This window comes from Triturus cristatus, chromosome 6 (assembly GCF_964204655.1).
Source record: "Triturus cristatus chromosome 6, aTriCri1.1, whole genome shotgun sequence".
NCBI lineage: Eukaryota > Metazoa > Chordata > Amphibia > Caudata > Salamandridae > Triturus > Triturus cristatus.
Genome location: NC_140589.1, coordinates 662,047,555 through 662,073,483, shown reverse-complemented (window position 1 = coordinate 662,073,483; position 25,929 = coordinate 662,047,555).

The window sequence follows — 25,929 nt, the reverse complement described above, 5'->3', positions numbered from 1 at the left end:
CCTGCAGCAGCCAGTCATCCAGGTATGGAACACAGAGACCTCCTGGGGGTGGAGGTGTGCGACTAGGGGAGCCACCACCTTGGTAAAGACCTTGGGTGACAACCACAGGCCCAATGGAATGACACAAAACTGCCAATGAAGACCCTGCAGAGTGAACTTCAGATACTTCTGGAATCCCAGCGCCATAGGCAAAAGGATTCCAGAACGATCCAAAGGCAGTCATCACCGAGTATGCCTGAATCAATGGAGTTATACGTTGCAAGGCCTCCCTCTTGAATGGGATCTTCCATACATACCTGTTCAGGGGCTTCAGGTTGATCACTATCCGGAAACCCCCCATAACTTTTGGGACCAGAAAGATGATCGAATAACTGCCCAGACCTCTTTTCGACCTTGAAACAGGGACACTTGCCTTCTTCTGGAGCAGCAACCAAAACCCGTCCAACAGAGCCTTTCACACGGAGAGCATCCCTTGGAATTAGAGTGCCCAACCGTGACAGACACAGAAGGGGGACAGGAACATGATCTGGTAGCCCTCTCCAGAATGCTCAGAACCCAAGTGTCCGATATCATGAGTCTTCAAGTCACCAGGAAATGGTGCAGTCTCCCACCAACCTCTGGCATCACGCCAGCAGGACCCTGAACGGCAGCGTAGCTAGGAACGCTGACCATCAGGTCTGGTATCCGGATTAGACTTCCATTGAAATTTTCCTTGGAAACCCTTCCCTTGGGCCTTCTGGCTCCGGAAGGTATTCCTCTGCTGCCGAGAAGGTTGCCAAGAAGACTTTGCAGATGAAATATAAGCCTGCTTATGCCGCTGCTGCTTCCGGACAGTTTGGAATGCTTCTGCTCCTTGAACACCTTCTGCAACTTCTCCTCAAGGTCCTTCCCAAAAAGTCGAGGCCAAGTAAATGGCAACCTTAAAACCATTGAACGTTGAGCAGCATTCATGTTCCACCCCTTGAGCAACAAATTGCGCCTCGCTGCAATGGAAGCACCACAGGATAAGGCCGAAGCCCTGACTGGAGTCGAATGCAATGTCCAAAAGAAACTCAGTCTGGCGTTCCATGGACTCCAACAACTCAGGACACAGCCCTCCCCCGCCCGCATAGTAGAGAACAAACTCTTGAAGTCAGACAATAAGGACTGCACAACACACGGTCCATAAACCCCAGAATGAATGGCAAAATGAAACCTTGCATATGTCTTCTTCAAAGAGGAGCCAATCTTCTTAACCGCATCATCCTTTAGGACATTATCCACGGCCATGTACCAATGCCCCACCAGACTGGCCATAACAGTGTCCACATGGACCGTTTCTGGAATAGTTTCCTCCATGTCCCGCAAAGGATACAGTTTAAAAATGAAGCAAGGCATCAGCATGCATCTGGGATCTTTCCACTCTTTCAAAAGGTTGTTGATCACAAATGGATGAAAGGGCAGTGCTTTGGTAGGATGCTTCCTAAACTGCGTCAACACCATGTCCTTAGAAGTGCTGGTGACTTCCTCATCTGGGAATCCCATGTTGTCTCTCACATGGGAGAGAATGTCTGGCAACATATCATTGGAGATATTTTTCCTTTAAGGTCCACAGAACTCAAGGAGGATTCATCAGAAGAATCCAAACTGGAAATGTCTGTGTTGAGGTCAGGCCCACCTCCTGAGTGAATACCAGCCTTCTTTTTCTGCTTCAATTAAGACAAAGTGTCCAAGATCAACTCCTTCAGCCAACCATCCTCACTCTCCTTACTCTTCTTAAAGGGAGGGTCCGAATTCTGACTTCCCCGGAGAAGAAAGAAGAAGAAGTCAGGGAACAATCCCTGTAGTTACCAGTATACTTTTCAATACTGACTGCACAAAGAGTGACAGTCCCCACAAGTGGAGTTGAAAATATTTAGCTCCCCAACAAATGCAGAAAAAAATGCATCCAACCAAAACGAGATTGACTGGTCATCCCGTAAACCTGCAGACAATCACAGCCGGGATGTAAGAAATGCAGGAGATGAGCATCCCACGTCAGCTCGCAGCAGGTGGACGTCCACAGGCATGCTACGCGCTGCTCGCCCAGCATGCAACCGTAGAGCAGCAGCCTAGCCCCAAGTCACCCATACGAAAACAGGCCAAACCGCCCTAAACACAGCAGTGGCCAAAGAGGGAAATGGCCCAAAACCCATCTAACGAGTTCAAAACTGCTCCAGTTGGAAGAGGCTTCATCTATCTTTTTTTTCCCCTCAGCGTAAAGCGCACAAAATCAACCTGCACCATGATTGTAATGCTGGCATCAATGGAAGAGGGTCGCACACCCGACGCCTCAACACAACTGGGAAGAAGCCGCCGGGAGTACGCACGCCCACAGACACCGCCAAAACTGTTACAGCGACAGAACCGCTGACCCGGAGACCAACCACGCCCAGCAAGCAGAGCTCCCGTCAGCAACAAATACTCACGGAGTCCAGGAGACACCACCACATGTCTCAGCTCCAAAAAGTATCCCACGACAGCCCCCAGGTGCTCCCAAAGCCCAGCAGAAGGAGAAACCAGAGACAACCGTGATGGAGGTAAAAAGCCCAGCAGTCACCTCAGCATCCTCGTCCTATCACAGACAGGAAACAAAACATGAATTGCTGTGTTATGGCTATTGTGTTATAGCGCATGGCAGGAGGGTGAGCGGTGTTTGCAATAATTTCCTGTTTTGTTTCCTATCTGTGATTGGATACTACCTCACGTGTTATGAATGGATCATGGAAGAGGGACATAGAGGTAAATACGCACTATCCTAATGAAAGCATGAGATAAGTATTACCAGGAATCATGCATTGTATTGGATCTTGGTTCCTTGTTCAGACATACTTGTGCTTTTAACTTGTCCAGCTGAAATTCTAGGGATGGTTTCTCAGTGATAGGTTGGTGATCTTGCGTTGGGGGTATAGCAGTAATATTACATGTTGTGAGTCTCAGAGTCTTCTAATACTTCCCTATGTAAATTCCACCAGGTTTTACCAGGAAAACTTTGTTTATTTTCGCACAACTTGCGCTCTCAATTCAGGCTGAGACTCCTTTATGCTCAAGAATCGGAATTACTGGGGTGTCAGAACGAGACATTAAAAAGACCTGGGGACAGATTTACAAGCCCCTTGCAACAACTTTATGCTGCCATTTTGTCACTTCTGTGATGCAGCGGCGTTGTAAACAATGCGCCACGTTGCGACATATTTACAAAGTAAAGCATCTAGGGAGATGCGTCATGTCGTAAAGACCTGCGCTACATTATACCTGCGTCAGGTATAATGTATGCAGGGTGGGCGTTCCCAAGTAAGAAAGCCTCGTAAAAGTGACACAGTGAAATCTACAAGATTTCACTGGGTCACTTTTACGACGCCACTGCGTCAAAACCTTGCGCCTGCTTGAAGCAGGCGTAAGGAGTGATGCAGCATGATAGAAATAGGCATTCCTGAACATTGTTGGAGTTGCGTCATGCTTACGACACAACTCCAGCAATGCGCTGCCTTTCCACCAAAAGATGCGTCACGCATTTGTCTATCCTTGCGCCACGGTGTGGCGCATTGTAAATGCGACGCATCCATGGTGGAAAAAGGCTTTTTTTCCGTCACGCAATTTCACTGATGCATCTCTGCTAATATGCAGAGCTGCGCCAGTTCTTGTAAATCTGCCCCATAATATATGGAAGATGGTGGTCGACTATGTATACACAACAAAATGAAGTTTTACTTATTGCTTCGTTTATCGAAGGAAAAGCGCAAATGCTATTTTGGTAACAGAAATTGAACTTGAGCCTTGGAAGTAGTTTCCTGACACATTAGTTCTCAAACCCACATCACATGGTTGATCTACTGCCATTTACTCATAAATCAAGCAAGAGGCGTCTTCATCGCTTGTGTTAATTACAGCTAATTCAAAGCCCTTCATTGGAACAGAGAGAATGGGAGACGGGCAGGGGTGTGCAAAAGGAGAGACTTGGTGAGAGGAGAAATAGAGAGGAACAGGGCCATTCAAGAGGGAAAAAATACATTCACATCTATCAAACAAGTGTATATTTGAGTCAGATGACACCCTGAACCGTGTGAAGCTTTCTTCAAGCCAAAGAGAGGATTAAGATCATATGTTTCATTTGAGACTTTTTATTGCTTTCCGAGACGCTGCACTTGTTTATTTTTTCAGCCTAGTATAGCTTTTAAAGTGTTGTTTTCAAGCGACCAAAGGGCAGCTTAAGAACGTCTGCCTAAAATTGAACATCTGCAGTCATTTTCGAAAAAGAGCACTACATCATAAAAACAGATCGAGCGCCACAATATAAATGTCATAGCGATTAGTTTATGTGTTATGAAACAGCTTGAAATAATCAAGATAGTAGTTTTGACATACTATTGCCTAACAGACCGCATTAATTAGAACATCTTTCATGCATTCTGAGTCTTTCGTCCACAATCTGTAGTATAATTCTTTTTTCTGCTACATCAAATTAACAACCTACCATCCCTTGGATGAGACTGAAATGCAACTTCTCCACGCCTCCATCTTGCCACATTAAGGGGCATATGTAAAAGCCCCTATCATCACAGGAACGTCACTTTTTACGATGTTCCTGTGGGGATAGGCGCTTTGCCTTATTTCCAAGTCGGCATTAAGCCACTCAACGTGGCTTAACACTGCCTTTCACACTATACTTAGCATGAAAGGGGTGGACAATGGGTGTTCCATGACAACACCCATTAATTTTGACGTTGCCCCGTATGTACATGGATAGCTTAAATATGGAGCAGGGCCAAAATTAAGACCAGGGAAAACCTATTCTTATCATCGCAAAACAAGTTGGACTACATTTTTTTCTCCTCGTTTTGGCTGTTTCTATGTGTTTTGCATTGTGAAGCACACATAGAAACAGCAAAACACCAATTAACAATTGTTTATGTGCAGGAAGGTGTCCCTCCCTGCACATAAACAATCATTCCCCACTACACTGGCACCCTTGCACTACGGTGCAAGGGTGCCTGCATTGGTGATAGGCAGCCTAATTTAGCACCAGCGTTAGGGGAAACTCAGTGGGATCGGTATCTTTGTAAATACATTGCATCCCTGTATTTTCAGAATGCTAAACGGCACAATCTGTCATTCTGTTGTACATAAGCCCGCAAATGCGTTGGAGTCTATATGTTTCACTCCATTCATTAAACTTGTCTGAAGCGACAATTAAAAAAAAAAAAACACATGCTCACACACACACACACACACACAAAACATAACATACCTATATTAATGAGGACTGGCCATTGACCGTAATGAAGTGTGTGATTACTATTCTAACTCCATGCGTGCTTTGATAGTAGGGTAGGTTATAAAGTGCACCGAAGCAAGTCTAACTGCTCTTTCAGTTTTTTTATACACTCGCTCGAAAGTACCTTGACACACTCCTGGGACAGGTCCTCATAACGCATCTGTCCTCACAAAGATAGTGTTTGTCTGAGTCTGTCAAGGTTAAACCACACTACGAGGACCGAGCCGGTCCCCACAGTTTGGGTTATACATGCCCACACAACACACACACACTCTCCTTACCTGCACATCCCACACATCCAGGCCTTCTGCCACTTGCAGGGTGTTTATACATCTAGTAAAAGCCTGTTTTGCCCACTCAAGGGTCACCCACCACTGGACAAGTCCACAGACTTTCAAGGGATCCCTTCCTTAAGAATTACAAGCAAGTCTACCCTCTATTGTCCCAGAGATGTGGTCACAAAGCTGCTGCAATTGTCTCTGCAGAAAGTCCATACAAATCCAGAGTACAAGCCAGGAGTGTCCACCTTCTAAAATCAGTCTGTCAGCTCAGGCTGGTCTTTCTTCCACCTTTGCAGTCCTCTTTTCGGGCATCTGGGGCAGTGGAAGGGTTTAATAAGGGAGGAGGAGTTTTTTACATAATCACTCCACTCCTTTGTATCACACACAGGATCCAGGCCAGTGTCTTTATCATTTATGTTTTGTACTCTGGGAAGGTTCCAAGATGGAAACTTCCTCTAAATTATAAAAAAGAGTTAAAGTGTTAAAAATAAAGACCTTGTACATAAACTTGCCTTAAGCTCCATAGAGAAGGAAACTGTTCTGTACATTCTCCTGTTGAGCTATATTTTACTCTCATCCACAAGTATTGGTGCAACCAAATTACAGCATTAATCAGATTTAGTTTTCCTCCCATGGAATTTATTATCGGCCATAACTTAACCCTGTTGAAACAGTCAAAGACAAAAATAAGTCTGTGAAAGCCAGATGTAATGAGCCTCCAAATGGCTTTTACATATTTGCCCATCAAAATGTGAATGGTGAGACACTGATCTATAGTTCCCCGTCCAAGTATAAAATTGTTCTGAGATTCAGCAAAGATGTTGTGTTGAGTAGCCTAGCACAGAAGGCCTACCATGAGGATACTCCCAAAAAGTTAACATAGGAATCAATTAGAGACACTGGGTGGTACTAACAGTGGTCCCATCCATTGTCCTTTCTACAAATTGGCACAATCTTATTATCAACACATGATAACAGAATATAATTTCTAGTTACTAGGGACTCATGACTAGAGATACAGGAGATCCCCGAGGATGCCCCACGGAGTAAATGTGCAGCTGCCTGAAGAGTTGGTCCCATGAGGCGCTTCAAGAAAGTCACAGTGGTTTGTGCACTTCAAAAGTTGGTGCACTGAGACCTCCTCTAAAACCATAAGAATTAGTGATTATAGAACTGCTGGAGGTGTATGGACAGACACCCATGGTTGGCAGTGTTATATTTGCTATGGTGCTGGTATTGGTGGTGGGGACATTGTTGATGACAGTCATGGTTGGTGTAGTATAAGTGGTGGTAATTGTGATGTTGTAGTATGGTGGTAGTATTGTGATGGTATTACTGGTTTTGTTTGTGGATGTATTGCATAATAACTTGTACTATTTGCACTAATCTTGAATGTTTAAAATCGTATTAATTTGGGCATTCTAAAATGCTGAGGTTGTAGTTATACACCCCTGCATTTCATATTATACTGATATTATAAATGAAGAAAAGAATCAAGTAATGAGTTGATTGCTTGAACTCTCTCCATGTTTTTTTTCCTGCCATGGAACCTCAGACAGGCCCCAGCACTAGGCAGATTGGGAATGTACTGTTCCTATTGGGGTGGAGCAGGACAAAAACTAAATTGCACACGTCTAGCCTCTCTCTAGAATAGCGCAGTGGGGGGAAATCATGGGCTGGAATGTCTTTTGGAGGGAATGTGTTCACTGTTTTAGGAGTTGGGGTCTGATGGGACACACATGGTTCAAGCTACCACAGAACTATCGAGTCTAATTTGAATTTAGGGAAGTATGTGCCGACTCTGATCGTTTTCGTAGGTATTTCATTTGCACTCGGGGAGTTTGTTAGACGTTTTTAGGAGGAGCTCCAAGTAGTATTTCTGCTTGCCATTTTGTTAATATTTATCATTTTGAAGATGTTGTTCAGATGTGTGTGCGTTAAAGTGCGTTTCCCTTTGTGAAAGATACAGCTCTGAATACTATTTGATCTGTTGCTAAGTTTGAAGCCCACCACCCCTCTCTGAGTGACCCTTGAAACACTATCCCTCACTACCCTGGGAGTCATATGCTAAAAGGGGGACTTAGACCACAGCTTAAGGGCCTGTAGTTCATCGGCATAGGACGTCATAGAAAATAGACCTCAGTTGGAAAAATTGGGGCCCGGTAACTCCTGGCTCCCCTGACACTTCCAGAACCGGGATTCTTACACATCTTATACATTTTTAAAACCTTTTCAAGCCAACATGTTACTTATGCAGTTTCAGGCAAATGTGTGGTAAAAACGTCGACCAAACAGTCGAAATGCACTATTCTATATTCCTATGATATTCCCAGAAAAACAGGTTTACACTCACTAATATCCATTGTAACAGAGATCCAAGCTCACTGTATTTTATAAAATATCCATAGTGATAACATTGTGAAATAAGTGGTGCTTTTAATCTGAATAATAAACACTGCTTCAACAGGGGGATATTTGTACTGAGTGGATTTGGTCCACTAGTACTCGTGAGTGAAAAGCACAAGCTGGAAAACACCACAATTAGTATTTTTTTGTTGTAGAAGTATCATACAATATTATGCTGTTGTAACCTGATGGATGATTTTATTCAAAAGACACATATTCACTTGGGCACGCTTGCAGAATAATACAAGTAATATATTGAAATTGCTGATCTCCTTCATTCTAAATGTCTTCTCCTCTGAGCTAAACAAGTGTCCCTATACAATTAAACCACAGATGCTGTAGTTCATGAATCAGTAAACATGGCAGATGTAATTTAGGACCACATGAGTAAAAAGATGATTTTCATATGCTGTTTCTCCTCGAATTCTTACTGTGGCACTATCTACCCCGCAGATGAAGTCACTGATGTAATGGTTTTCGGAAATATCCTCTGTCTTACTGCTACGGGCTATTTCACTTTTTTGACCAGCATCCATATATGAGGCTTTACCCATGGCTATGAGTCGCAGAGGCTGCACCCCCCAGAGATGGAAGGCAAGTTCAAATATAAGTATGTGTGGATATATATATATATATATATATATATATATATATATATATATATATATATATATATTCACTGAAAAAACCATAGGTTTCACACACGTTATAGTTAGGAATTAGCATTTAAAAAACCTTGCAAATTCACTTAAAAAACCATAGGTTTCACACATGTTATAGTTAGCTGGACATTTCACTCATAAAAAACCAATGAAATTCCCCCGTTATAGTTACTGCAGGCAACTATAACTCACGCGACCGTAATCCTCTGCTGATGCTAATACTGTATTTAGACACTTATTTACCCATGTCTTCTTCCATTAATCTTTAGCTATACATATATTACAAATATTTATTTTTCAGAAAGACACATATGTCATCAGTGATGTAATATCTGACGTCATCAGCAGAGGATTGCGGTCGCGTGAGTTATAGTTGCCTGCAGTAACTATAACGGGGGAATTTCATTGGTTTTTTATGAGTGAAATGTCCAGCTAACTATAACATGTGTGAAACCTATGGTTTTTTAAGTGAATTTGCAAGGTTTTTTAAATGCTAATTCCTAACTATAACGTGTGTGAAACCTATGGTTTTTTCAGTGAATTTGTACGGTTTTTTAAATGCTAATTTATTTATGTATTATTTTTTTTATATATTTATTTTACAATAAACTACGTATTAAAAATTATTATTTTTTTTTTTTTGGTTTTCACCCTGCGAATTATTATTTTTTTTTTGTAAAAAAAAAATATATTTTTTGTGTTTTTCAGGGTGCGCGCACTGTGCGCGCACCCCCGCGATTTAAAAAAAAAAAAAAAAAATTTTTGCCTTCGGGGTCCTTCAGGGACCCCCTGACAAAGGCTAGGGGGTCAGGAACTCTCTACCCTGCCCCCTTTTCACGTTCGCCACCTTCCTTTTTCACTCTCGCACTGAAAACAAACAAAATGGCGGCCGACACTTCCTGATTTCGACCGATTCGAACGTTGACTAACATGTAACCACCAATCAGAATTACGCTCGCGCACGTTAGGGTGCTCGCACGGTGCTCGCACGGTGCGCGCACCCTGCGCGCATATAGATATATATATGCTTTTAAATGCTATTTTCTCCGGAAATACTGAACAGATTTACACCAGACCTGCAAAAGGCACTTCCTTGACCTTATGGCTACCTCTCTGCCAAATTTCAAGTAATTCTGTTCAGCCGTTCGGGCTGTAGCTGTGTCTAAAGGTCCTATGGAAAAATGCATGGGAAAAACGCGTTTTGGGACCCCCCTTTTATCTCAGCCCCCGCTTGACGAATCCCCCCGAGACTTTCAGGGTAGGAGCGGAGCGTAGCGCCCCACCTATTTTGAAAAATTCGCGAGGATTCGTCGACCGGCGCCAAAGTTATTCAAAATAGAATGTTGCGGATTTCCTATGGAAACGTGGTCCTAACTATAACTACCTACTGGCGACCGCCAGTAGGTGATATATATATATATCTTGCCACATTGTAGCCCAAAGGTTGACGCCGGCGCTCAATTTCAAGATGGTGCGTTTACCTCCGGCAGGGCCACGCCGGTTTGTATTTAAGATAGGAAACAATTCTGCTGCCTCTCGACAGGTCGATTTTGTTTAGAAGGAACGCACTCACTCGTATTTTCAGAAGTTCAAGGCGGCTTTATTTTACAATCAATGCCGTACCCAACGCGTATATATTCACTGCAAAAACCATAGGTTTCAGGCATGTTATAGTTAGGAATTAGCATTTAACAAACCTTAGAAATTCACTGAAAAAACCATAGGTTTCAGGGGCGTTATAGTTAGCTGGACTTTTCACTCATACAAAACCATTGAAATTCCCCCGTTATAGTTAGTTCAGCTAACTATAACTCGTGCTCCCGCAATGCTCTGCTGATGACGTCACATATTACATCACTCATGACATGGTCAGTGACATCACTCATGACATCACTGATGACATCTCAAATGACGTCACTGATGACATCACTGATGACATTATCCAGTGAATGTGTGTTTTTCTGAAAATTAAATATGTTTTATATATGTATATCTCAAGGTCGATGGAAGAATAAATGGGTATATAAGTTTCTAAATGGATGATTTGTTTTTGAAAAATTGATTGTATAACTGACTGATTAAGTGTATCTTAGTGAATACATGGTTGAGTGAGTAATGTTTAAATATGTAAATATCTGTATCAGTCTCTCACTTTGTGTATAAGTGGATGCATGGGTTGGTGAGTAGCTACATGAGTGTCTATATAGGTTATTATTTGTTTTTTTGAGTATCAGTATGAGTGTCTGAGTGTCTGTATGGTTCAGTGGGGGGTATTACGTAGTGCATAGGTGCATGAATGAGTGACTCACTGTTTGTATGTGTTGAAGACAGCATGTGTGCAGGACTGTATGGGTGGATGAGTGTGTGCATGGGTGTGTTAGTGAGTGAATGACTGTCTCAATAGTGTCTTTATGTTTTAAACTAGTATATGTGACTATTGGTGTAAATAAGTGAGTATATGTGAGATCAAGAGATTGGAAGAGTTCCTGTATGAATAAGTATGTGTTTCTATAAGTGATTGTTTAAAAGACTAAGTATGTGTAACTTTCTCTTAAAGTAAGTGTGGTGGTCTGTGTATAACTATATATGCAAGTAAATGGATGTTTGATTCTTTATTAGCATGAGTGACTATGTGTGTGAGTAACTCTATGGATGAGTGGCATTGGTGTATGAGTACATATGATGAGTGAGTACATGTATGAGTGACTGTATAGGACTGTTGGTGAATGAGTGGATGTGCATGTGGATTTTAGAATTACTGAATAGGTTGTTGTAACTGGTATTGGTATGTCCATTGATTTGAAAATTTTAGTTTCTATTTTTGAATGTGTGTCTCAAAGGTTATATTAGGGTCACAGGAGGTCTACCACTCTATCACAAGGATGATGTCATCAGTGATGTCATTAGATGTTATCAGTGATGTCATGAGTGATGTCACTGACCATGTCATGAGTGATGTAATATGTGGCGTGCGAGTGATAGTTAGCTGAACTCACTATAACGGGGGAATTTCAATGGTTTTGTAAGAGTGAAAAGTCTAGCTAACTATAACGCCCCTGAAACCTATGGTTTTTTCAGTGAATTTCTAAGGTTTTTTAAATGCTAATTCCTAACTATAACGTGCCTGAAACCTATTGTTTTTTCAGTGAATTTCAAAGGATTTTTAAATGCTAATTTCTAACTATGCCTACAGAGATAGGACATGTGAAGAAAGAAGAAAAAACGTGCAGAAAGAAAAAAAAGGAATGTTAAAAGAAGCAACAGAAGTCCTCAAACATGAAGAAAAGTGCAGGAAGAAGGATAACGTGCAGAAAGAACAAACAGAAGAGCAGAAAGAAGCCTTGTTGCAAAATCATCCTGTACCCTCAATTTTTTAAGAAGGATACTGGTGGTAACTGAGTCTGACTAACCAGTCCTAGAACCAGTGCTATGTTCAAAGACACTCAGAATACAGTGAAAACACCTACATACACTAGGAAACATTGTGCGTTGGGTCCCTCTGTGATTAGCATGACCTCCTCTGTAAGCCCCTAGTATATAATAGGGCAGGGGGATTTAAACTACCTCTGAAAACGCGCCACAGGGCGTGTTTGCACACGTCACCTCAGCCCCATCCCCTCCCTTCCCCACTGTGTAAACACGCCCTTGTGGCCGTTTTAAGTTGGGAGATTAAGTCCCCTTGAATCCTGAGGGTCCCTAGGGTCCAACTAGCCCACTAGGTACCTCCAGTAAGCGCCACAGAGCTGCGTTGCAGAGAGATGTAAAAAGGGGCACGGCCTAGACCACCTCTCTGCAACGCAGCACAGTGGCGCTTTCTGGAAGCGCCTGGTGGGCTAGTTGGCCCCCAGGGTCCCTCAGGATTGAAGGGAAGTTATTTCCCCAACTTAAAAGGCGCCATAGGGTGTGTTTGCACACGTCACCTCAGGCCCCGTACCCTCCCTTCCCCACTGTGTAAACACGCCCTGTGGCCGTTTTAAGTTGGGAGATTATGTCCCCTTGAATCCTGAGGGTCCCTAGGGTCCAACTAGCCCACTAGGTACCTCCAGTAAGCGCCACAGAGCTGCGTTGCAGAGAGGTGTAAAAAGTAGCACGGCCTGGACCACCTCTCTGCAACGCAGCTTAGTGGCGCTTACTGGAAGCACCTGGTGGGCTAGTTAGCCCCCAGGTGCCCTCAAGATTGAAGGGAAGTTATTTCCCCAACTTAAAAGGCGCCATAGGGTGTGTTTGCAAGGTGAATTATTTCCCCAACTTAAAACGCACCACAGGGCGTGTTTACATGCGTTAACTCAGGCCCGTCCCCTCCCTTCACCACTGTGTGAACACGCCCTGTTGCCGTTCTAAGTTGAGAGATTAAGTCCCCTTGAATCCTAAGGGTCCCTAGGGTCCAACTAGCCCACTAGGTACCTCCAGTAAGCGCCACAGAGCTGCGTTGCAGAGAGGTGTAAAAAGTAGCACGGCCTGGACCACCTCTCTGCAACGCAGCTTAGTGGCGCTTCCTGGAAGCACCTGGTGGGCTAGTTAGCCCCCACGTGCCCTCAAGATTGAAGGGAAGTTATTTCCCCAACTTAAAAGGTGTCATAGGGTGTGTTTGCACACATCACCTCAGGCCCCGTACCCTCCCTTCCCCACTGTGTAAACACGCCCTGTGGCCGTTTTAAGTTGGGAGATTATGTCCCCTTGAATCCTGAGGGTCCCTAGGGGCAAAATAGCCCACTAGGTACGTCCAGTAAGCACCACTGCAGAGAGGTGTAAAAAGGGGCACGGCCTGCACCACCTCTCTGCAACGCAGCGCAGTGGCGCTTACTGGAAGCACCTGGTGGGCTAGTTGGCCCCCAGGGTCCCTCAGGATTGAAAGGGAATTATTTCCCCAACTTAAAACACACCACAGGGTGTGCTTGCACACGTCACCTCAGGCCCCGTCCCCTCCCTTCACCACTGTGTAAACGCGCCCTGTGGCCGTTCTAAGTTGAGAGATTAAGTCCCCTTGAATCCTAAGGGTCCCTAGGATCAAACTAGCCCACTAGGTACCTCCAGTAAGCGCCACAGAGCTGCGTTGCAGAGAGGTGTAAAAAGGGGCGTGGCCTCAGAACACCTGTCTGCAACGCAGCTCCCTGGCGCATACTGGAGATACCTGTTGGGCTAGTTGGCCCTCAGGGACCCTCAGTATTGAAGGGGAATTAATTCCCCAACTTACAACTCGCCAGGGGGAGCGTCTGCAGAGTGCTGCAAGGAGGGGGCGTGGCCTCCTGCGTGATGCCGGTTTTTATTTTTTTTATTTTTTTAAGAAGGGGGCTGTGTGGCCCCCCTTCTTTTTCTAATTTATTGGCCCTGGGGACCCCATCCCCCAGGGCCAGCCCCCTAATTTTTTATTTTGAAAAAAATAAATTGGAAGGGGGCCGCGTGGCCCCCCTCTCAAGGCCTTAATCGGCCCCGGGGACCCCAACCCCCGGGGAATGGCTTTTAAAAAAAAAAAATTCTTTGGGGGGGGCTGCATTGCCCCCCTCCTCAGCCCAATTTTGGCCCCGGGGACCCAATCCCCCGGGGCCGGCCTTTGTTTTTTATTATTTAAAAAAAATATATATTTATAGAAACACCTAGGACATGCTGGACAAACTGTATGTACCTATGACGATTTACGTGATATTCATTAAAAGGTGACTATGCATACAATGAATCCACGTGGAATGTATTTACACCGCTAGTGAAGCTCTGACGTGTCTGACGCCCTACCGTGCCTAATCCCAGCGCCTCCATCGGTGGGTACTCTCCAAGTAGACACCCTTGTCATTTATTTATACAAACATGGGTAGCTATTGATGGGCACATTTAATACACACGCACACCAGCCATTCAAAGGGGATTCAACAAAAATTCAACCAAAACTATGCAAGAAACCCCCCTCACGGTTAATAAAACACACATCCACCGCTGGATGTGTAATACATTTTATTTTACTCTCTGGAAAGGAGACGAACCTCACTTGAGTCACAGCGCGCTCCTGGCTGAACCCAATGCTGTGTTAAACCCACCAGTGCCCGCTGAGTGCCACACACCTCTGTGTTGTATTACACCAGCTAGTGCGTATGCTATGTCACTCTCTAGCCCATGTGCACTGTAACACCACCCCGTGAATATGTCATGCCACACTTGCCTTTGCACGGGTTCTATTGCCCCATCTAACGTGCCTTCCTCGATGCCTATGTTATAACGCACAGCACTATGCCATACATATTACAATCTGGGATCCATATCTTTGTCACAGTGCATATGCAACGTTACACTCCCCAGCACATATTTTATATTACAACTTTAGAGACTAGTTAGGTTACACAACACTGCCCTGTGCATATTAAACTCCAAGGCGCATATCGCATAGCACACGCTAGTGCCTGTGCTATCTCGTGTTCTTCAATGAATCTTGCATAGCGCACAATGTATTACATATTATATTTCATGCCCCAGTTCATCTTATGTCACACTTCTTTGTGCATAGTTTATACCATACACGATATCTAGTTTTCATTTTCAATCGTGCTCTCAGGACTATGTTCTCTATACCACTGCGTTCACCTACCCTTTTCACGGGCATTACATTTTGCGATGGGGGGTGGAGGGTCAGGGGGTGTTTCTGCCAAGTGATCCCGAAGTCACAGTCACAAACGTCTTCTTCTTCCTGAATAAAAGTGAGATTATGCTGCATACTTGTTCATAGTTTAAGTAGTTCGCACAGACACATTTTAAAAACAATAAAGTTCCTAATACCCACCTTCTCTGAACAGTTACCTTGCTGCCCCATCCACCTCCTCCCTATCCTCTGTTGTCTGAATCCATAGACTAGCCTCCTCCCTCCTGCCATGCATGGTCTGATGTGCTGCCACTGCCCTCCATTTAGCATGATGTACCAGTCCACTCCTCCTGCCCTCCATTGCCCAATTCTATGCCCCATCATTGACCTCCTGCTTAGCCTCTGCGCTTAGCTTGCTGCCCCTATTCTACTTCCCCCTGCCCTCCGATGCCTTTGTACATGCTCCTGCTCCATCCTTTTTGCCCACCATGTTCCATGGACCTGCCACTCCTATCTACTCTGAGTGTTCTGTTGAGCTGCCACTCCCCTCCCACCTGCCTAGCATTTTCAGATGACTGTAAACTGTCCCTGCCACCTCCACCCTGCCTGTCCACATGCCATGCCCCTATCCCCTTCCTCCTGTCCTCCATGGTCCATTTTACTGCCACACCCTTCTGCCCTCCCTGGTCTGTTGTGCTGCCACTGCTCCTCCTGCCTGCCCCGCGCGGTCTATTGTGAGGCCCCTTCCCCATAACTATTGTCTGTGCCCAGGTCCTGACCCTCCCTTCTATCCTCCATGGTCCTTTGTGCATACCCCTGCACCCTCCTTCTTGCCCATCATAGCCATTGTGCTGCCACTAACCCTCCCGCTTGCCATGCATGGTCTTCTGTGCTTCCACGGCCCCTCCCACCTTCCCTGTGTGGTCAGCTAGCTGCCCCTGACCCCCTCCCACCTTCCCTCCATGGTCTGTGTGTATGCCATCATAGTCTCACTGTTGCTCTCCATGGTGTGTCTTGTTTCTAGTGCCCATACTGCCTGACCTCCATGGTCATCTTGCTGCTCCTGCCATGCCCCCATGCCCCCAGCCCTTTGTTTCCATGTGCAGACCCCTATTCCCTCCCTCCCTCCCAGCTTGTCTGTTCCATTGTAATGCCCCCGATTCGTCCCTCCAGCCCTTTATGGTCTGTTATGCTGCAGCTTTCTCTCCTGTCTGTCCATTATGGTCAGCTAGCTACCATTGCCTCTTTCCCCTCTGTTTTCTGTTGTCCATGTGCATGGTCCTGTCCCCTCCCTATTGCTTTCTATGGATTGTTGTGCTGCACTCCCGACCCGCATGCCCTGTGTGGTGTATTGTGCTGCTGCAAGCCCTGATGCCTGCCCTGTAGGGTCAGTTTGGTGCACCTCTCCATGTCCCTCCTGTCCTCTGTTATCCGAGTCGAATGTCTGACAGAATATCGACGGACAGAAAATCGACCTACAAAAATATCGACACAAAAATATCGATGACAAGAATATCGAGATCCTATCTACAACATGGTAAGTACAAAAATATCGAAAATAAAATATAGAATGTCAAAAATATCGTTATTAAAAATATAAAGTATTTTTTAGTTAAAAAAAAATATGTAAAATAAACCAAATAATATTTATAAATAAAGTAAACATACTTAAATATATGTTATAATGTTTAAAATTAATAATTAATATATATAATGTAATAAAACATTAATTAAACATATACATATAATATATATTATATATACTTACTTAATAATACATTTTAATAATTATTTTAATAACTGATAACTTGTTAAAAATTATTATAAATTACAAATACATCATACACATAAAACAATAACATGAATAAAAATTAAATAATTATATATAACACATTTAAAAAATTACATTTAATTTGAATATTGTTCAAATTAATTATATATTACATTAGCTAAAATAATACAAAAAATATTAAATAGCACCGACAATAAAACTACTACTCCAGCTCCAAAAAAAAACAGTAAAGAAAATGTTGGATAGCGTAGAGCTAAAAATTACTATTTCCACTCCAGGGAGTGTAAAAATAGGGAAAGTGTTGGATAGCGTAGGGGTAAAAATTACTATTCCCACTCCAGAGAGTGCAACAGTAGGGAAAGTGTTGGATAGCGGAGGGGTAAAAATTACTATTCCAACTCCAGAGAGTGCAACAGTAGGGAAGGTGTTGGATAGCGTAGGGGTAAAAATTACTATTCCAACTCCACAGAGTGCAACAGTAGGGAAAGTGTTGGATAGCGTAGGGGTAAAAATTACTATTCCCACTCCAGAGAGTGCAACAGTAGGGAAAGTGTTGGATAGCGTAGGGGTAAAAATTACTATTCCCACTCCAGAGAGTGCAACAGTAGGAAAAGTGTTGGATAGCGTAGGGGTAAAAATTACTATTCCCACTCCAGAGAGTGCAACAGTAGGGAAAGTGTTGGATAGCGTAGGGGTAAAAATTACTATTCCCACTCCAGAGAGTGCAACAGTAGGAAAAGTGTTGGATAGCGTAGGGGTAAAAATTACTATTCCCACTCCAGAGAGTGCAACAGTAGGGAAAGTGTTGGATAGCGTAGGGGTACAAATTACTATTCCAACTCCAGAGAGTGCAACAGTAGGGAAAGTGTTGGATAGCGTAGGGGTACAAATTACTATTCCAACTCCAGAGAGTGCAACAGTAGGGAAAGTGTTGGATAGCGTAAGGGTAAAAATTACTATTCCAACTCCAGAGAGTGCAACAGTAGGGAAAGTGTTGGATAGCGTAGGGGTAAAAATTACTATTCGCACTCCAGAGAGTGCAACAGTAGGGAAAGTGTTGGATAGTGTAGGGGTAAAAATTACTATTCCAACTCCACAGAGTACAACAGTAGGGAAAGTGTTGGATAGCGAAGGGGTACAAATTACTATTCCAACTCCAAAGAGTGCAACAGAAGGGAAAGTGTTGGATAGCGTAGGGGTAAAAATTACTATTCCCACTCCAGAGAGTGCAACAGTAGGGAAAGTGTTGGATAGCGTAGGGGTAAAAATTACTATTCCAACTCCAGAGAATGCAACAGTACGGAAAGTGTTGGATAGCGTAGGGATAAAATTTACTATTCCAACTCCAGAGAGTGTAACAGTAGGGAAAGTGTTGGATAGCGTAGAAGTTAAAAATACCATAGTTATAAATAAAATAATTATTTAAAATAATTAGTGATTTAATTATTAAATAACTCAAAATTATTTACAAATACCAATAAATAATTATTACAAACATAACTACCAAAGAATAATTAATTAACAATACATTAATAATAAATACCAATAAATATTAATTAATAAATATTAATTACCAAATAATAAATATTAAACGATACAATATTTTTCATAACCAAAAACAAACGAATTATTAAAAAGTAAATACCAATTAAAATATATTTAACCATTTAAAAAAAGATATACCGCAAAATAATAATTATGAAACATTAATTACCAATTAAAAAATATTGAACTATTAAATATTTTTCATACGCCAAAATTATAAATATTACACATTAATTACCAATTAATAATTACTTATTAATATATTAATTAGAAATATCAATGCATAATATTTAATTCACAATTAATGATTAATCAACAATTAATTATTTTTCATAACCAAAATATTATAATTTAAAATATTTCCCAATTAATAATTATTGTCCAATTAATTAATTATCAATACCCAACAACTAATTTAATAATTACTTAATTAGATTTCAATTACTTCCAACACTATTCCCCTATAAACGCACGACACACTCCACTAATAAAATAATACACTTAACATAATTATCAATTAATCAACTAATTAAAACTAATTGCCAATTAATAAAAATTAATTACCAATTAATACTTAATTAACAATATTATAATTATCAATACCAATAAATGAAAATAAATTATTAATTAATTACAATTAAATTACTTCCCACCCTATTCCCCTATAAACCCACAACCCGCTACAGAACTTAAACGCAAAAATTAATTAAAATTAATTTATAATTCCTAAAAATGTATAATTAATTCCATATAATTAAATTACTTCCCACCCTATTCCCCTATAAACCCACAACCCGCTACAGAACTTAAACGCAAAAATTAATTAAAATTAATTTATAATTCCTAAAAATGTATAATTAATTCCATATAATTAAATTACTTCCCACCCTATTCCCCTATAAACCCACAACCCGCTACGGTACTAAAACACAAAATTGACTTAAAAAACCATTGTTAACATATAAAAATTGTATACATATATGTTAAAACCAGTAGAACACTTAACTAAAAACATATAACACATACATATTAAATACATAATAAAATACATAACAATAATATAAATATCGATATTAGTAACATCAATATTAGTAAAATCGATATATTTGATGTCGATATTACTAACTTCGATATTACTAACATCGATATTAAAATACTTACCTTAGGATCGAGATTCTGTCCATAGATATTTTTGACATCGATATTCTGTCCCTTCGATATTTAAAACTCGATATTTGTGTAGGTAGATATTTTAGTTTCGATATTTTGGCTGCTCACCATCCGAGTCCATGTCCCTACCCCAATTCCTCCTGCCTTCCATGATCCAATGTACCATACTTTTTGAACTTGGTAAGAGGGAGATTTTGAAAAATACTGGGGTATTAATTTTCCCCTTTGAGTTACATTGAAAAAGAGGAGACTGTAGACAGGAGACAGGAGACAGGAGACAGATCAAATAAAGCCCATTTGAGCTTAAAAACATTGGACGTTTCCTGGCTGAATCGGGTCTGTTGGCATGTATGGTTGTACTACCACTGCCTCTTCCTTCTGCCCACAATGGTCTATTATATTGCCACAGCCTCTCTTGCCAGTCCTGTATTGTTGGTTTGTTGCCCCTGCCCCCTTTCCACTGCCCTCCATAGTCTGTTGTGCTGCCACTGCCCTTCCTGCCTGCCCAGTGTGGTCAAATTGTTGCCTTTGTACCCTCCTACCTGCCTATAATTTTCAGAGTCCGTGCCCCTAGCCTCTTCCTCTCAACAGTATCCTAATGAACAACTAGATTGCTAACATTCTATATTTATTACAAAAGTGTGGAACGCCTGACGTCATCTTGATGTAATCAAAACTGTAATACCTAGAGCATTTCCTTTAGAAATTACATATATGAGAGGGTCTTATTTGCATCAAAATTATGGTTAGTGCTCTAAAAAACTAAAATAAGGACATATTTTCTGAGTTTTCAAATAGCGACAAAGCACTTTTAAATTATTTGTTATCTTTATGTTTTTTATCCAGTTGACCACTTGATTAAATGTTGCACTTAGGGGAGAGGATGTGATGTTACTTCCAGAGCTGCAGACTTTGCAACTGGGGAACCAGGTTGGAGTTTCTGCTTCAGCTTAACATTCTGTGATTCTGGTCAAATCACTTAATCTCCCCATGTCTACAACCAAAATGAATTTGATCTTGTGTGATGTAACCAATGCTCATGTAAAGCACGCCAATACCTGACAAGTCTGCACTATATAAAACTGCAAAAACACAAACAATAAGTGTTTTGCACACTTCTGTCATTGGGCTACATCTGGGTGATATTTGTGCTGCATTTGGGCTCTTTTGTCACTGGTGGCCATCTTGGAAGATTATTTGTTATGCAGTTTACTAATTTCCTCATTTACTGCAGTCTCCTCAGTAGGAAATGCTTTCAGTTTTTTACTTTGATACCATCAAGAAGGTATTCAGATATGTCACACATTTGCCATAAATTCTGAATGTTAGCACTCTAGTTGCTCGTTAGATCACTGTAGTAAAGCTACTGCTAACCACGGAAGTCTGCTGCTGGTATTGAAAGTGCATGTTTCAGTCTGCATGTCAGAATTTTTTAATGAAATAGAAGAGGATTTGAGAAGTCACTCAAAATGTGACTTCAGCACTAATCATAATTTCTATGTCAAAATGAACCCCCTCATTGTGTTCCTTTCTAAATGAAATGTTTTAAGTGTTACCAGTTTATTCCAATCAAGATGGCTTCAGGCGTGCCATACTTTTGTCATAAGTAAGACAGTAAGTGCTCTAGTTGTTCTTAAGAACACTCTGGGACATTCTGTCATTGGGCTATACTTGGGCTACATCTGGGTGATATTTGGGCAACATTTGTGCTCTTTTGTCTCTGGTGGCCATCTTGGCAGACCTATTTGTTATGAAGTTTCCTAATTTCCTCATTTACTGCAGTCTCCTCAGTAGGAAATACTTTCAGTTTTTTACTTTGGTTCCATCAAGAAGGCATTCAGATGTGTCACACATTTGCCATAAATTCTGAATGTTAGCACTCTAGTTGCTCATTAGATCACTGTAGTAAAGCTACTGCTCACCAGGGAAGTCTGCTGCTGGTATTGAAAGTGCATGTTTCAGTCTGCATGTCAGAATTTTTTAATGAAATAGAGGAGGGTTTGAGAAGTCACTCAAAATGTGCCCTAATTTTTCTTTCTGCAGCACTAATCAACTTTCTATGGCAAAATGAACCCCCTCATTTTGTTCTTTTTTAAATGATATGTTTTAAGAATTACCACTTTATTCCAATCAGATGGCTTCTGGTGTGCAATACGTTTGTCATAAGTAGGACTGTTAGCGCTCTAGTTGTTCTTTAGAACACTCAGGGAAGCTGCAGTAGAACCAAAGGAATCAACTGACAGTCTCTGTCCTTGTTGGATGTACATGTTTTACTGAGAATGTCAGACTTCATTCTCACATGACTGAGAAAGATAATGTGAATTTACAGAAAATATGCTCTCAGTTTAGCTTATAGATCACCTTCCAAACCTCCGTGGGAAAAGCATGAGAAAATAGTTTACTCTCAAACATGATTCATGATATCACAGCAGAAGGCTTTTTCACATGGTAAAATCACCTTAGAACACACCACAATTCCTAAAATGAGTATGGTACCATCAGCAAATGATTTATAATGTAACTAAAGTCTTAAAACCTTCTATTAACTGCAATGCTTTTTAATGAGGTGCTATCATGTATATTGGTCCCAAGATGGCTGCCAACACTTCTTGGATGAAGTGCTGACAGCCAATCAGATCTCACGATGAAATGTGTGGTTAGGCTCCTCCCAGATATATGATTTTGATTTTGATTTTCTCAGGAACTACTGAACGGATTTACACAATTTAAGCAAAAGGCATGACTCGGAACCAAGGTCTACCTTTCTGCCAAATTTGGTGTAATTCCATTCTGCAGTTCGGGCTGTAGCTGCGGCTAAAGGTCCTATGGGAAATTGCATGGGGAAAACAAGTTTTTGGACCCCCTCTTTTTTCTCAGCCCCCGCTACACGAGTCATCCCGAGACTTTCAGGATAGGAGCGGACCGGAGCTGGCCAAAAGTTTTGATAATTTCGCGAAGATTCGTCAACGGGCGTCAAAGTTATTCCAAATAGAATGTTGCGGATTTCCTATGGAAAATAGCTCCTAACTATAACTACCTACTGGCGACCGCCAGTAGGTAATATATATATATTTACATTTAGCGAACTGCCATTTGCTCCAAGAGTCAATTTTATTTACATTGTGCGTTGAACACATATTGCACTTATTCTAATAGGTGAAGTAGAGCAAATGCAATCATTCATTGGTCATTTCAATGTGTTTTAGGTTAGAAGTTTGAAACCTGTTTCCTTGTTCAGTATATAACTCATTTGCAGGTAAGAATGAGTTTGTGTTTTTTACATTGTTCCACGCATGATGAATCAATATTCTAATTTTCAACCAACCAGTGAAGCAATTTAATATATTCGCTATTGCGTCTTTTCATGAATCTACGGCACATAGTCCGAATAATATATACATTTATTAATATAGAAATTAAGAAAAGAGGGGAAAATATTATAGCGCCTCCAAAGTGTTGCGCTTCTGTGACTCCAGTGTCTCTCCTGGGTCGACTACATACAATACTCCTTGGTAGCTTAGTAGTGATGATAAAATGTTGTCTATCCGTCACTTCCTGGGTAGACCCCTATATCCTACTCATTGACAGTTTAAGTGTGCTTCTAGTGGGCTGTTCTTCAGTTGGTCATCCGTCGTTCCTGGGTAGATTTTATAATTACTCCTTTGATGGTTTCATGATGCCCCTATTGGGTTGGTCTTCTATCAACCCTAGAATACTCCATATATCTTTTCTTGCTTGCTTAAAAATGCCCCCAACAGTCTGGCCCCTTTGATGCTTCTGTTCTGTGTTGAGATCCATACTTCATGAATGACCTTACTGGTGCATAATAATATAGGTCTGTACGCTTGATATAATGCACTCTCGCGGCAACACCCATTCTTATGATCAGTGACACTCAATGTGCCATGCACCACCAACTATGTTGACAAACCTCACATATCTCAACAACTTGTCCTATATATGCTAAACCACAAATAACACTCTTTCAATAATGCACCCTTAAAGTCGTACTGGAACCTGATGAACCAGTGTCGTAAATGCTAGTGTCATGTGGCCTGCACTGGGTATTTACACCACCCACATACATTGAAACATGAGATAACTCCAGTGATCAGCAATGTGCTCTGGATGTCCCGCATTTTAAAAGGACTGCAGTGTCAAGTGGCAAGGAAAAGTGCCTTTTGTCATGTAGAGAAAATCTACTTTTATTTATTAACCAAGTCACACCTAAAGTGTGGTTTATTTTCGAAAGGCTGGGTACTTAACATAAAAAAGTAGGGCATGATAGATATTAGATATAAGAAAAACTATTTCCTACAAGTAAAAAGTTACAAACAACTGCTTGTCACTGTGACGGTAAAGTCAAATTTTTAATGATCAGGCTCAGCCTGAATAAAATGTTCTTGCCCTGGGAAAATGCTACAATGATCGTTCAAATGTATTTCCCATCATGAACTCCACCATTCTGGCAGAGGCCTATCTTCCCCATGTACAGATACCTGCCGGCCTCGCTGCTCACTTTGATACACTGAAGATTTGCTGTGCAGGTGGCAGGTGTAAAGCTACCGCTTGGCAGACAGTGTGCTCAGATAAAACAAATTCTCAAAGTGGTCTGTTGTTTTCTATTAGCACAAAAATGGCCCCAGTTTGTTGGGAGGTTTCTCCCTGCATATGGATGGAGGCCATTCTCCATTTCCTTTGCATGTGTCTGCCATGCCTTATGCAAGGTTGGCTTTGCTGGGCCCACACGTTTGGCTGGGTGGTAGCATCACATTTTTATTGCAGAGTTCTATCCCACACTATTCTAAATTAGGCCCTTAGTCATTTTTTCCTCCTTCGGAGAACTGGGACAAGCTGCTGAGGCTTTCCCAGGGAGGGCGAACCCTCATGGGTCAAGACATCCATATTTGTCCTGTTTAGAGCCTTTTGGAACAAAGATAACGACTTCAGTGGGGCCTCAAAGTGAAGGTGTTTGGCCTCATGGAACAAGGCCCTGGTGAAGTTTAAATGACAAACTGGTGTAACTCATGTACTTTCAGTAGCTTTCTGTTAGGAATTTTATGTGAAATTCCTGAATTTACGTCATTACCCTAGATAATTACGTCATTACCCTAGATAATCACTGTTTGTGCAGTGAGTGCAGGAAGAACACAAATAACCGAAACACTAGCAACTGTTGTTCATGGAAATTGTATTTTTCTCAATATTGGTTTTGCATGAAATGTGTCCCAGTGTCGGAAATTGAGGTGAGGATGCATTTCATCCTAAAATAGGCCAATAAAGGAAGGGCTTTGAATTTCACAATAATTAAGCAAAATTTCACACATATTTTACGAAATTTCATATAATGATGCAATAGCATATTATACAAATTTTGTACAACCGTATGTGGAAGCCTGAGGAGTGCTAGGTTCTAGCCTGTTCCCACTGGTTAATATTAACTACTAAAAGGTGACTAAGACCCAAGATAAAACTTTAAACAGTGGTGAAGCAGCAAAAATTCATTGCAGCAGAGAATCCAACGCATCAGCTTTGGATTCTTGCCTTGTCCTACTTACCGCTTTTGGCAACAAAAATAAAGGCTAGGGAGTTCATTGATGAAATCTTTGACTCTGAGGGGCTCTTGCTAGCTTTTGCTTCTTGATGTGGACCATAGGAGGACTTTGGCTCCAAAAGGTAGGCTAACGCCTTATTACGAGTTTGGCGGTTTTCCTGTAGGACCACCACCACGCCAGTCCCAGGAAGACCGCCAAGCCCATGGTGAACCCGCCAGCTGAATTCAGAGTTGAATCCAGGCTGGGCGAGAGGTGCTGCGGCAGTGTCAAGGCAGCGAGTATGTTAGGCTCATAGGAAAGCCTAAACAGCATACCACATTCATGGCAGTGCCTACAGCACGGTTGTCATTGTTGTACGTGCCACACAGTGCACACACGAAGGTGCACTTATCATGTACCGCCCCTCATCCACCCCCATGTGCAGATTGCCTGGGGCCCCTGTTGCGGGGTCATAATCTGCTCGCCGGTCCTGGCATTGGCACCACCACGATTCCTGCCAGCTTTCCACACCGCCACCACAGTGGGATCCAGGACTCTGGCAGTAGTCTTGTGGAGGTTCCACTGCCACCATCGGAATACAGTAGTCAGACCGCCGGAGTGGTGTCGGTCGGACTGCCACTGGGAGTACGGTGGTCCAGGACTGCGGTACTCGTAATAAGT